The 12,098-nt window shown below is 40.2% G+C and overlaps 1 protein-coding gene across 2 annotated transcripts in view; it reads left to right on the top strand.

The window, feature by feature from the left end:
• Positions 1–12,098, top strand: part of LOC124166357 (serine-rich adhesin for platelets) — a 186,953-nt gene that overhangs the window by 50,158 nt on the left and 124,697 nt on the right. The gene's annotated exons all lie outside the window — the stretch shown is intronic.

The following is a 12,098-nucleotide window of genomic DNA, read 5'->3' as shown; positions in this document are numbered from 1 at the left end:
CATAACAAACTCCTACGCCGGCACAAATATTGCATAACTTCAACATTTTCAGGGGTTTAGCACACGATCTCCGACTGCAGTCCATAGAATAGACAATATTATTTATTGGATGGTGATTATTATCAAACTTGAGATGTTTGTAAGGATTTCGTAGCGAATACCGTAGAATAGTGGTCCGTTCCGGATATATCACCGGTCTTATGGAAATATTTCACTTATTACATTGCTATTGTGGTGCTAAAAATATTAGAAATTGATTGCTGATATCGTAGATACGGATAAAAACGGAGGATGCTGCGCTTGGTCGATTATTTCTTCCGTATATTATCGTAGGGTTCTTCAGCATTTCAAAACATCCGCCATTTTCAACAATTTAAACTTCACGTTAACTTTTTACCCGAGGGAAATCCATGGTTTAGCTTGACTACCACTTTAACGCTCAGATTTGGCTTACCATCGATTATAAAACAGAATTCTGGGACTTAACCGACGCTTAGCTTAAACTCCAGTTTAACCAGACATTATAAAACCGGCCCTAAAAGGGCACTGAGGTTCTGAAACGGTGCGGGAAAATAAACGTTATTTTGGAGAAAGTATGAATTATGTTTTTTCTCATTATGATGGGCTTCCGCAAAGAGCCGCATGACGTTGTCTATCTGATGATAGCATTTAGTTTTAAGTAGGGATGGACGGATCCAGGTTTTTTTTCGGATTCGGATCGGATCCTTCATTTTCGGAGCCGGATCTTTCGGATCGGATATTTTCGGATCCAAATGCATTTTCATATTTCTGCTATTAAAAGAAGTAATTATTCAAGTACTTTCCTTCATAAAAGGAAACAAAATATTGAAAAATCGTGAATTTACTGTAGATTTCTTTGAAAAATGAAGTTTTTTTTCGATTATGAAGGGTGTTAAAATTAGTTTGAAACCCACTACTTTGTACCCTGTTGTTTAAAAATTCCCTCCCCCCCCCTGGTTTTGGACCCCCCCCCTAACGAAGAAAATGATTTATGGTCCCTGTGATTTCGGAAAAAAACAACAGAGGCACGGGCTGATGGACGGCCGAGGGTGGTTTTCTCGAATCTGCGACGTAGTTACTTTTGACGTAGTTATTATCCTACGACGCCGAGATTCCCCCGATAATTGTTCAATATCTTGGGAAGAGTCACACTATGTGCCAGTCGTATTTTGCCTTTTTTATTTTCCTCGGCTGAAATTCTGCTACGTAACTTCGGATCCAGATCCGATGTCTTCCGCGACTTTGGATCCGATGTATCCGATGAAAGGCAATATCCGCGGATATTTGGATCCGAGGTATCCGAACCGACCATCCCTAGTTTTAAGCTGTTAGCATGAAGACTGGTTGAAGCCCAAATGCCCTGAGTGTACACCCTCCTGTTGTTTAGTCTAGGTTTAGCTCTACCCGTCGTCTATCCTAAAACAAAAACCCTCGGGTTGAAGCAGTGAGAGGAAGCATATTATTACTTATTATCATTTAAGGTATGTTGCTTGCTTGAAACCTCCTATTACCTCGTTGCGTACCAGAGTAATTAAATTTAGAGGAACGACGCACTTGGGCGCGGGGACATGTGCCCCCTCCCTCCCAGACGCTTAGAAAATAGGCAAGATTTTTAATACGATTATCATTGCGTTCGTTTAATTTTGTGTATTACGGAGCTTCAATCATTTAATTTAAAACTAATAACTTTCATATAAAAATAAAAAGAATATTTAATACAGTAATAATTGTATTTTGCTTTTAATGTGAAATATGAGAAGTCCTTTCAGACACTTGTCCCCTCCCCCCAGAAAAAAATCCTGGTCCCGACCCTGGATAAATATCTGTAGTACGTTTAAAAATTGCGTTAGTTGACGCGCCTATACGACGAGAATTCTCGCCATCCATACGAAACGTGTTAATATTTTATAATGTATAATCAATGTTCAGTTATGATATTCTAAGGTTGTATGTTGAACAACTTTTCCCTAATTTATATCTCTCTTTAATACCTATATACTTAATGAACGTCAATGTAGCTAGTTTTGTGTTATTGCGTCTTTATACTTTTCGGAACATGGTCGGTTTTCAATTAAGCTTCATACTGGAAAAATAATGCTGAAATAAATTCAACTGTTATTGTAATAAGTGCCAATTTAAGAAATATTTACGAATAACTTTGAACGATCTCTTCAGTTGATTGTTCGTAATTGTCTCATTTCCCTAGTCCGGATTATTAAGGAAAAATGTCACATTTCTGTCTCCGTGGGAAAGTGAGTGTTTCAATAGGTGTTGTTTCTTGCTCTGAAATTTAAGTTGGAATTCTGAGCAAAAATGCTCGGCCATAAAATCCTGCGGAAGGTAATGAGAGAGAGAAATCGCGAGTCGGCTTTCGCTACCACGGAAAGAGAAACCTAGGAAGTAACGAAGAGGAACAGTAATGGTAATGAAATAAAAACCAACACTAACCGTAAAGGCTAGCAGCAATGAACATGAGGATGCTAAGGCCATTGCAGAACCACTAAACGCCGGAAATGGTTCAGTGAATAAGCCATAAAAAGTAAAAAATGTCTTCGAGAAATGTAGTAGAAGCAAAAAAAGACGACCAAAGGAAACAATAAATATTGGAAAGCGGGAAAAAATGAAATTGTCCGGAATAAACATTACAGCTTTAATAGATGACTGCAAATTATTGAGCCGAAAAGTATGGGGAGAGATCGCTGAGAAAAATCTAGAATCATTGCCTGTGAAAATGGTTATATGGGCAGTGTCACTCAGAAGTGACCACAGCACAAGTGCTAACCACTACTAAAAAAAACGAGTAGTACGCTGAGCTTAGAATTTGATCGAGAGAAAAATGTCTGGATCATATTCATCGCAGAGAAATCTTCCATTTCTATCGGAATAGTAAATTAATAGTAATTATTGAAATTTATATGCTTGAGCACATTAATTTATTAAAGAAGCATTACAATAACTCTGTTTTAGCTGCAGATACTAGTTTTTTCCTTTTCTAGGTTCCCTCTGTTTGTTGACTCTCTTCGTAACGTACATAACTACAAAATCGGCGTCGCAGCGCCATCTCTGCATCAAACAATAAACTTAGGAATTAAACTTGATTTTAACGTAATAACTTCAACAGCTATGTCCCAACTCGTTGCGTATTAGGGAGCATGGATTTGGGGGGCTTAATTTTGGGTAGCCAAACCGAAAAGGGAGCATGAGTTGGGACATCTTAACGCAAGTATTGCCATCTCCTGGACAAGAAACCAATGAAAAACAAGAGAAATTTGAAATGAATCGAACAAATGATAAATGAAACCCTTCAAATTCCACATTGTTAACTTTCTCGTGCAATTGAATGTTGACCGAAGTGATTTTGAGTTTTGGGTGTTGGAGAAAAGCATTTTCTCATCCTAGAATTAATTAGGCAATCTGCTTGTATTAGAAGTAGATAAAGTAGGGGTATTTTTTTTGTTCGCAGCATTCCTCCTCCACGTTTCCTTTGTAGGTATCAGCTCATTTTGTTGCAAAAGCTTAGTGTATTTTCCTTTTTACGTAACTAGTTGATATGTTTCAATCGTTCTCTTACTAATTACACTTTCCATGTTGTGAGGCTAAGACCAATTTCAATCCACATCGGAATATGCTTCAAATCCCCAGGCTGTGGATCATTTTTTTTTCTTATTTTTGTCGACCAAAGAAAAAATTCCTGGAAGTAAATTTTGCCTTTATCCAATTTAACACATAGTAATATTTTCGGCTAAAAAAGAGGTGTTATTTTTAAAGATTTAAACATTTTCGGAACTTATAACAGCAATACTTTTTAGCTCTGGATAAAAAAAACCCTTAGAGAACCAATTTCACAATGGTAGTGAGCCTAAGGTAATAACATTCCATTGAACAGATTTAACCAATTGTAAAACAAAGGAAAATTGTGAAAATGAAGTATAATCGTGGAATAAAAATAGTAGATAGGAAATAGTTAGCTGAGACGAAAATCTACTTTTGAACAACAGCGTAAAAAGTTAATTTTTGTGTAGACTGAATTATGCTTTTATGTCGAAGGGAAGAATGAAGTTTTGTTTTGAATTTCTTCGTATTTAAAATATTCTTTAGATCAATGGGGAAATGGGGAGGGAATTCCATAATTTTGTAGATTTTTCCAGTAAATAGTGATGATACTTGGTGGTCCTATGGACTTATCAGCTTATCATAAAGACCCTCTGAAAGAATGACTCATCGAAGTCATTGTCAAGTCCATTATATTTTGTGTTTATGAGTCGGTCATTGTTTTGTGTTTTTTGCGTATTAAAAATGCACTGTTGCATTGTATTTTCATGTCAAGGCAGGAGATCAACCTCTTTACTTCTGTTTCACTCAAGTGCGATCAATATTCGCCGTGTTATCTATCCATCTTGCCTGACTCACAGTGAAGTGGAGTGTATCGTTAGCGATTGGAAAGGCATAGGCCCCAACTCCTCCAAGGGCGTGTTTGTGCACAAGATGCCCTTTAAGGCATGGGGCGGCGAAAATGCAAGTTTCTTTTCTTAAAAAAATAAATGAGGGACTGTGACGGAGAGTGTGAGGCATGATGTGGGTCGTGAAGGAATGTCTGGGCGAGGGAGGAAAGTGTTTTAAAGGGCGTGAGTGCGTGCGTGCCGCTCACGAGTCGGAGACGGGAAGGCGTGCGCGGGTGACGATCGTCTTCTGTCGCTGAGAACGGTGGTCCTTCATTGATCTACACCCTGGCATTCCCCGTGTATCCCGACGTAATCACTCCAAATGCCTCCATAGAGGCGTAGAGGGAGCTGGAAACAATGTAATAGATAGTGTTCCTACATGGATAATATCCAACAAAAAGCGTGTAAAAATGGATGTGAATACGGGAAAATGCAAGCAAATTACATTCACGAGAAGGAGAAACAAGGAACATTGGTCATATAGCTTGCTTGGGGAAAATATTTCCAAAGTTAGCGACTTAAAATACTTGGGGGTTAATTTCACATCTAACCTTGATTGGAGAATGCATATTGATCAGGTGGTAGGGAAATCATTTAAAACCCTGCATTGGGTGATGCGAAATATAAAAGAGAGCAAAAAGGAAACTAAAGAAATGGCCTACATGACCATGGTTCGACCTGTACTTGAATATGCAACTTCGGTGTGGGATCCCTACAGTAAAAATGAATCTTCTAAGCTTGAAAATGTTCGGCAAAAGGCAGACAGGTATTCTTTAGGGAAGCATAGAAGGGGGGAAAGTGTATCAGCCTTGCTAGGGAGCTTAGGATGGAAACCTCTAAAAGTGAAAAGAACCATAAATAGGCTATGCGGGGTGTACAAAGCATTTACAAATGAGCAGGGTTGGAAAGAATTAGGTCTGAAGCTGGACTATTTAAAATTAAGCTAAAAAACAGAAAACAGACATTTTGAAAAAATCCTTCCAACATAGGAGAATAAAGGAGTGGAACGACCTACTTGAAGTTATTTTTAAGATCTTCCCTACAAATGCGAAAATTTAGGGAGAAGGGAGAAGTACTCATCACTCATTGGTTATTTGCATAGTGGTTTAAAAGAGAGTATGAAATTGGGTTAATTGGGTAAATGTTCATTTGTTATTTGTTTTATATTAGAATAAATGTTTTTAATGGATTTTTTGAAAATGGTTTATTGGGAAAATGTTAAATTCTTAGTAGTATGGGATTGGAATGAATGTATTATTTTTTTACCGTGGGTGTCTTTTCTGTTTATAAATTTTGTATTAGATAGGTACATTTGTTATTCATGTGTATACATCCAATGCTGCCACCAGGCAATAGTCTACTTGCAGCAATGTGTAATAATAAATAAAAAAATTGTTCTATATTTTTCAGACAATTTTAGAGGGGGTCGATTATATCATTTTTGGCGTATTTCATCTCGTTCACCGCAAACATTTGAATGAATCAGTCAGTCAGTGATCGGGAGTGGGTTTTATAGAATATATAAAATCAACGATAGAGACTTATAAGTTATCATATCGTAAAAATATTGTTTATAATATAAATATGTGATTATAAGGATGGGCTAAAAGTGGAGCAATTTCAATTCCAATGTATGGTAAATAATAAACGATTTGAATTTCTCCTGGTGAATACTATTGATGAATTCTTCTCGGGTTCTCAGCCAGGTTAATTCTTTCGCATAAGCCGACGTTTCGAGAGACGACTTGTCTCCCATCTTCAAGGCCATGTTACTCTTTGGAAGCCCAATTTCACACACTTATACGAAACAATTGACCTGGCTGAGAACCCGAGAATTCATCAATGTGGTAAATAACATTTTTCTAATAGTCTGAGTAGGTGGCACCATTTCAAGCGGCTATAAGTCTGTATCACACCATCAATATTTCCTTCCCTTTCGAGGGACAGCTACAGCGATCGCTCAAATGATGACGGAAAACGAGACAGTTTCTCGCGACTATTTCCCGCGATGGCTCCAGGGATTGAAATCCCATCCCTTTTTCCATCACTCGGTACGTCCCTTTTTTCGCAGCTGGAACCGTTGCATAAAAAAACATTTTCTGGAGCATACATTTATTTCAGTGTACGAAATTTATTTTTTAAATGACTTTTTGCAACCTGAATATCACATAAATGAGAATGGCGTTATACTCTCACCAATCGTAGAATTGCCGCAATTATTATGATTCTTGGGATGATAATATCATAAACAGTTTCACCAATTCGTTTACAGTTACGGGAATGCGACCAATTCTCTGGTTATGGGAAGAAATTCCTCACACGGCAGCGTAGTACTATTACTGCCACGGTGGGTTACCCGCAGTAAAAGAGAATTCATATCACGGCGATTCACAGTAGTCATTTGACACTCACGGCCGCCTTTCAATTTTGAGCTATTTAGTGACGTCCGATTGATTAATAAACGAAGATTAAATCCAGCGAGAATTTAATCAAAAAGCTATTGACCGACTTCTCGCTGATATTGATGTTGAAGAGAGGATAATGGAAACGCAATATTTAGGTTTCTTTTCCCGGTTTAGCTGTCCGGGGATATAAAAGTTTTATCGACTTCTCAGTGGCCTAAATTTCTTGCCATTCCAATGCATGGGAGGATAATTCCGGAGAAATGAAATTCACCTGCTCATTAAGTTAGAAAGTGTTGTGGACATATTATTACGTTCAACATTAATGACGCTTACTATAATATGATGATCTGATATCTGTTTTTCGCTTCAACGAAATTTGTGGATTGCTATCCACGCTTTATCTCGATATAGCTCATAGTTGCCTAATTATTATTATAGTATTCTACCGATTAAGGTAGGTTTCCATGGAGTACGCAAGAAGTGATCTGGGAGCCTCCCTTTCCTTCCAGCACTGCCTTCTTTAACTCACAGTAAGGCCTACTCTCTTTCAATCTATCTAAAAATCCTATTCTTCTCCTTCCCCTCCCTCGTTTCCCTAACATTCTACCCTCTAGCACCATTTTCAACATCCCCTCACCACTAAGCACTAACTCCATCCATACCTTCTGTCTCCTCCGTATCTCATCTAAAAGCTGCCTCTCCTCGCCAACCATATCCAGCACTTCGTCGTTCCTTTTCCTCTCCGTCCATTTTACCCTCTCCATTCTTCTCCATACCCACATCTCGAATGCCTCCAATCTTCTCTCGTCTTCTTTCCTTAGTGTCCACGTTTCCGCACCGTAGAGAGCTACACTCCAGATCAAACTCTTCACTAACCTTTTCTTTAAACTCTTACATAACGATCCTCTTAGAAGCTCCTTCCGGTTCATGAACGCCTCCTTCGCTAATGCAATTCTCTTCCTAATGTCCTTACTACTGTATCCGTTTTCCTCTAACGTACTGCCTAAATAGTTGAATTGCTTAACCTGCTCAAGTTTTTCACCACCCACCTTTATCTTAAGTCTCACATTCCTCGCTCGTGATGCTTTACAAAACCGCATTACCTTAGTTTTCTTGTGATTAATCCTCATCCCATATTCCTCGCAACGCTCGTATAACGCATCCACTAGGGCCTGAAGCCCCCTTGCTGACTGACTGATCAACGCCTGGTCATCCGCGAATCTCACTGATTTGAACATCATTCCTCCCACTTTTATCCCAGCTTCTAACTCATCCCACGCTTCCCTTACCATCTCTTCAGCATACACGTTAAAGAGCAGCGGCGACAGAGGACAGCCTTGCCTCACACCTCGGCCAATGCTTGCCCACCCGGATTCTCCGTCCGCTACCCTCACTTGCGCAGTCTGGGCCATATACAGATTACGAATCAGTCGTCTATCCCTCCAATCTACACCTATTCTCTTCAGAATATCCATTAACTTTACCCAGTTCACTCTATCAAACGCTTTTTCAAAATCCACGAAACACGCATATACGTCCTGGTCGTATTCTAGGTTCCTCTCCACGAGGGACCTCATTATTGCTATTGCATCACGAGTTGACTTCCCCTTTCTGAAACCAAATTGATCTTCGCCCAAATACTCGTTTGCCCTCGCCTCCATTCGTCTGTTCAATATCCTCAGCACCACTTTCGCCGCATGCGATATTAAGCTGATAGTCCTATAATCTCCGCATTCCACAGATTTCTTCTTTTTCGGAAGCGGAATTAAAACCGTCTTCACGAAATCTTCCGGCCAGCATCCCTCCTCATAGATCCTGCGCACTAGTTCGAAAAACCTATTCTTACCTTCCTTCCCTAGATTCTTCAGAAGCTCACACGGGATATTGTCCACGCCTACTGCTTTCCTAGCCTTCATATTACGAAGTGCTCTCTCTATTTCCGAATCTAATATCCCCGGCCCAAGATTATCCTCCTCCACTGCACTTTCCTCCTCTAGAGTCAATCTCTCTGGTCTGTTCATTCCGTCATACAGGTCCTCCACGTATTCCTTCCATCTACTCTGTACCTCTTTTCGCTCGGTTAGCATCCTCCCATCTTTACCCTTAATTTTAGACATGGCTTGTCCTCTTTTGCCGCCCGATAGCGACTTAACTTTGGCGTACAACGCGCCTATTTCTCCATCCTTCTGGAACTTTTCCATTTCCACACACTGTCTTTTCCACCAAGCCTCCCTTGCCCTCTTAGTTTCACGTCGTAATCGATTATTCAGTTCCCTATACATTCTTTTTCCCTGTTCCGTGTCCACGTTCTTCCACTTCCTCTTCTCCTCCATTTCCCTTATCATGTTCTCCGTTACCCACGGCTTCTTTATCCTTCTACTGTCAACGTAACCAATTGACTTCTCCGCCGCTTTGACTATTCCCGTTTTAATATTATCCCATCTTTCCTCAACAGTCTTAGTACTTTCAATCTCCCGTATACTAATGTCCACTAGTTCCTGATATTCTCTCCTCATACTCCCCTTCAGGGCTCCTACGTTCCATTTCTTCGCCTTCCTAACTTTCATAAGTCTTTTGAATCTTACATTGCATTTCATGAGTACTAGATTGTGGTCCGAATCCGCATCCGCTGCGGGGAAGCTGCGCGAGTTTTTCACACTATTCCTAAACCTCTTTCTTACCATAATGTAGTCTATTTGATATCTCCCCACATCCCCTGGACTTTTCCACGTGTACCTTCGCCCTTTATGATGATTGAACCACGTGTTAGTGATGAATAATTTGTTTCTCCTACAAAATTCTGCTGCTTTCTCTCCCCTGTCGTTTCGTATTCCTAGACCAAAATCTCCTATTTCGTTTCCATCCCTCCCTTCCCCCACTGAGGCATTCCAGTCCCCCATCACTACCAGATTTTTCTTACCCGGTGTGTCTCTAATTATTTCCTCGAGCTGTTCATACACCTCATCTACTTCTTCTTCCCTATGATTGCTAGTGGGCATGTAAACTTGGACCACCACCAGGTTGGTGGGCCGCGCCTCAATTTCTACCACCAGAATCCTATCGCTTACCTGGTCTATACCTACCACACGCTTACCCATCTTCCCGTTTAATACTAAAGCTACCCCTCGCTGGCTCTCTTCCCCTCCACTATATATAACCCTATACCCATCACTCCAATAGTCCCCGCCATCCCTCCACCTCACCTCGCATAATCCTAATATATCTATCCTCCCTTTATCCATTTCCCTTTTGATATTTTCTAACTTTCCCGCCCTCATCATAGTCCTCACATTCCACGTCCCCACATTTATCGCCGACTTCTTCTTCTCCATCTTCTTGGTCTTCTTTTCTTCCTTCTCCATTGCTGCTGCAGCTGATGATGATGATGATAAGTCTCTGCAAGGATTTCGCATGTTGGCGACCCCGAGGACCTTGCCGACCTCGCTGCCGTGCCCGACACCCGCCCTTTGCGGACGGGTCCCGGGCGATGAGATTCCGAGGCTCATTTGGTTGTACTCCATGTGTTCAGGGAAGAGATAGTTGGTAGGGTTTCCCACTTCCATTCCAACAGTGTTTTTTACGTGACACCATCACGTGGACTACCTTTCGTCTGGCTCCTACCCTTCGACCTATCTGGCATGGGTGGCCCTACCGGGAATAATTTAGAATTAATCCCGCCAGTGCAGCTCTAGGGGTCATAGGAACGCGCAAGCCTTTCCACCGCGACAAGGTTGTAGCCCAAAGGAAAGGAGTTGCCTAATATGCAATTGAAAATAAGCGGATTTTAAAATGCAATTTCCAATGAATTTTTAACAAAAAGATGAAATAAAAGAACTTTAGATGACAGGATTAGTGGGTGTAGGCGTCGTTGGCATTTTGAACTATTTATCCATATGCGACTGATACTCTTACAAAGTGTATAGGGTTTTCTTCATCAAGGAAAACGAAATGCATTGATTGCGATTCGTTACCCACCAGTAGTGTATTCATAATACACAAATTATTTGGTTTTAGAAATCCCAGTTCAGGCGAATGGCAATGGTCAATTTTAACCGCATTTGAAAAAGTCCAGATTGGCGCCCATGCGATTCCACTCCACGTGACGTCACAGGGACCTAGTTTCTATACGAGTAGATAGGAGTTTTACATCGTCTGAGATTACCAATGCATGCATGAGGCACAGAGCTCAGGGAAACATGTGTTAATAATCACCTATTAAAACTGCCTAAGGTCGGAAAGTTTTCTTTGTTTGATAGGGTAATAATAATCCTTATTTAAGCCAAGCGCTACCTGCTATCAGGGTACTCTGCCACCTGCTAGCAGCCTGCATCGTATCAGCGCTCAAAGCCTCGCTCCAAGGTCACCTCACACGGCAACAGGGGAACCAGAATGTCGTCACACGGGGTATTCCCAGCATTCATACATAGCCGTCGCGTTTTCGCGCGCTTGAAAAGTTTCACTTTTCATTTAATCGCGAAAAAATAGATAGCTTCATTATAAAATCTAAAAGCGTGAAATACGTACTCCAGGAGTAATAATCCTTAGATTTAAGCAATAAAAAATAATAGGAAACCACCCTATTCCGGTCATTGATTTATCGACTTATATCTTTACGCATCTTTCCGCGTCAAAATTAATTGGAAATTGCTCTTTAATATTGCTTATTGCCTCTTAGTTGTTTCGAGAAAATATATGGCTGCCCATGATAAATAATCTAGTTTTTACGAAAAACGGATGTAAGATCCATCATGAACTAATTTTCTTGATGAGTCAAAAGAAGTCAAGGTGAAGATAATTAGCGCCAAAGTTGATGCCAATTGGTGTTCCAACTGAAAAATATATTTTAAACCTTTCTCTTTAATGACTTAGTCCTCTTATTTGGTCTCCAGAATCTTGTATTCCACAGTCTTTAAATGTTTATAAGAAAGGTTGGAAAGAACTAGAATCGTTTTAGTTTCGATTTGTGGTCTAAAATCACCTTTTCATGAGTTATCTTCCTCATAATAAATTGGAATAACAAGAAATCCAGGCCATTGAGAAATCGATAAAACTGTTATTTTCCCAGACAGCTAATCCGGGGACGAAGAAACCGGAATATTGCGTTTCCATTATTTCCTCTTCCACGTCAATTCCAGCGATAAGTCAATCGATAACTATTTGATCGGTCGAATAATGGAGTAAGCGATATGCTATGGCAGTCACTGTTGTCCTTGCAAAAAGTAAACACCTT

This window comes from Ischnura elegans, chromosome 10, assembly GCF_921293095.1.
Source record: "Ischnura elegans chromosome 10, ioIscEleg1.1, whole genome shotgun sequence".
Classification (NCBI taxonomy): domain Eukaryota; kingdom Metazoa; phylum Arthropoda; class Insecta; order Odonata; family Coenagrionidae; genus Ischnura; species Ischnura elegans.
The sequence above is the reverse complement of the archived record's forward strand: the minus strand, read 5'-3'. Positions and strand labels throughout refer to the sequence as shown.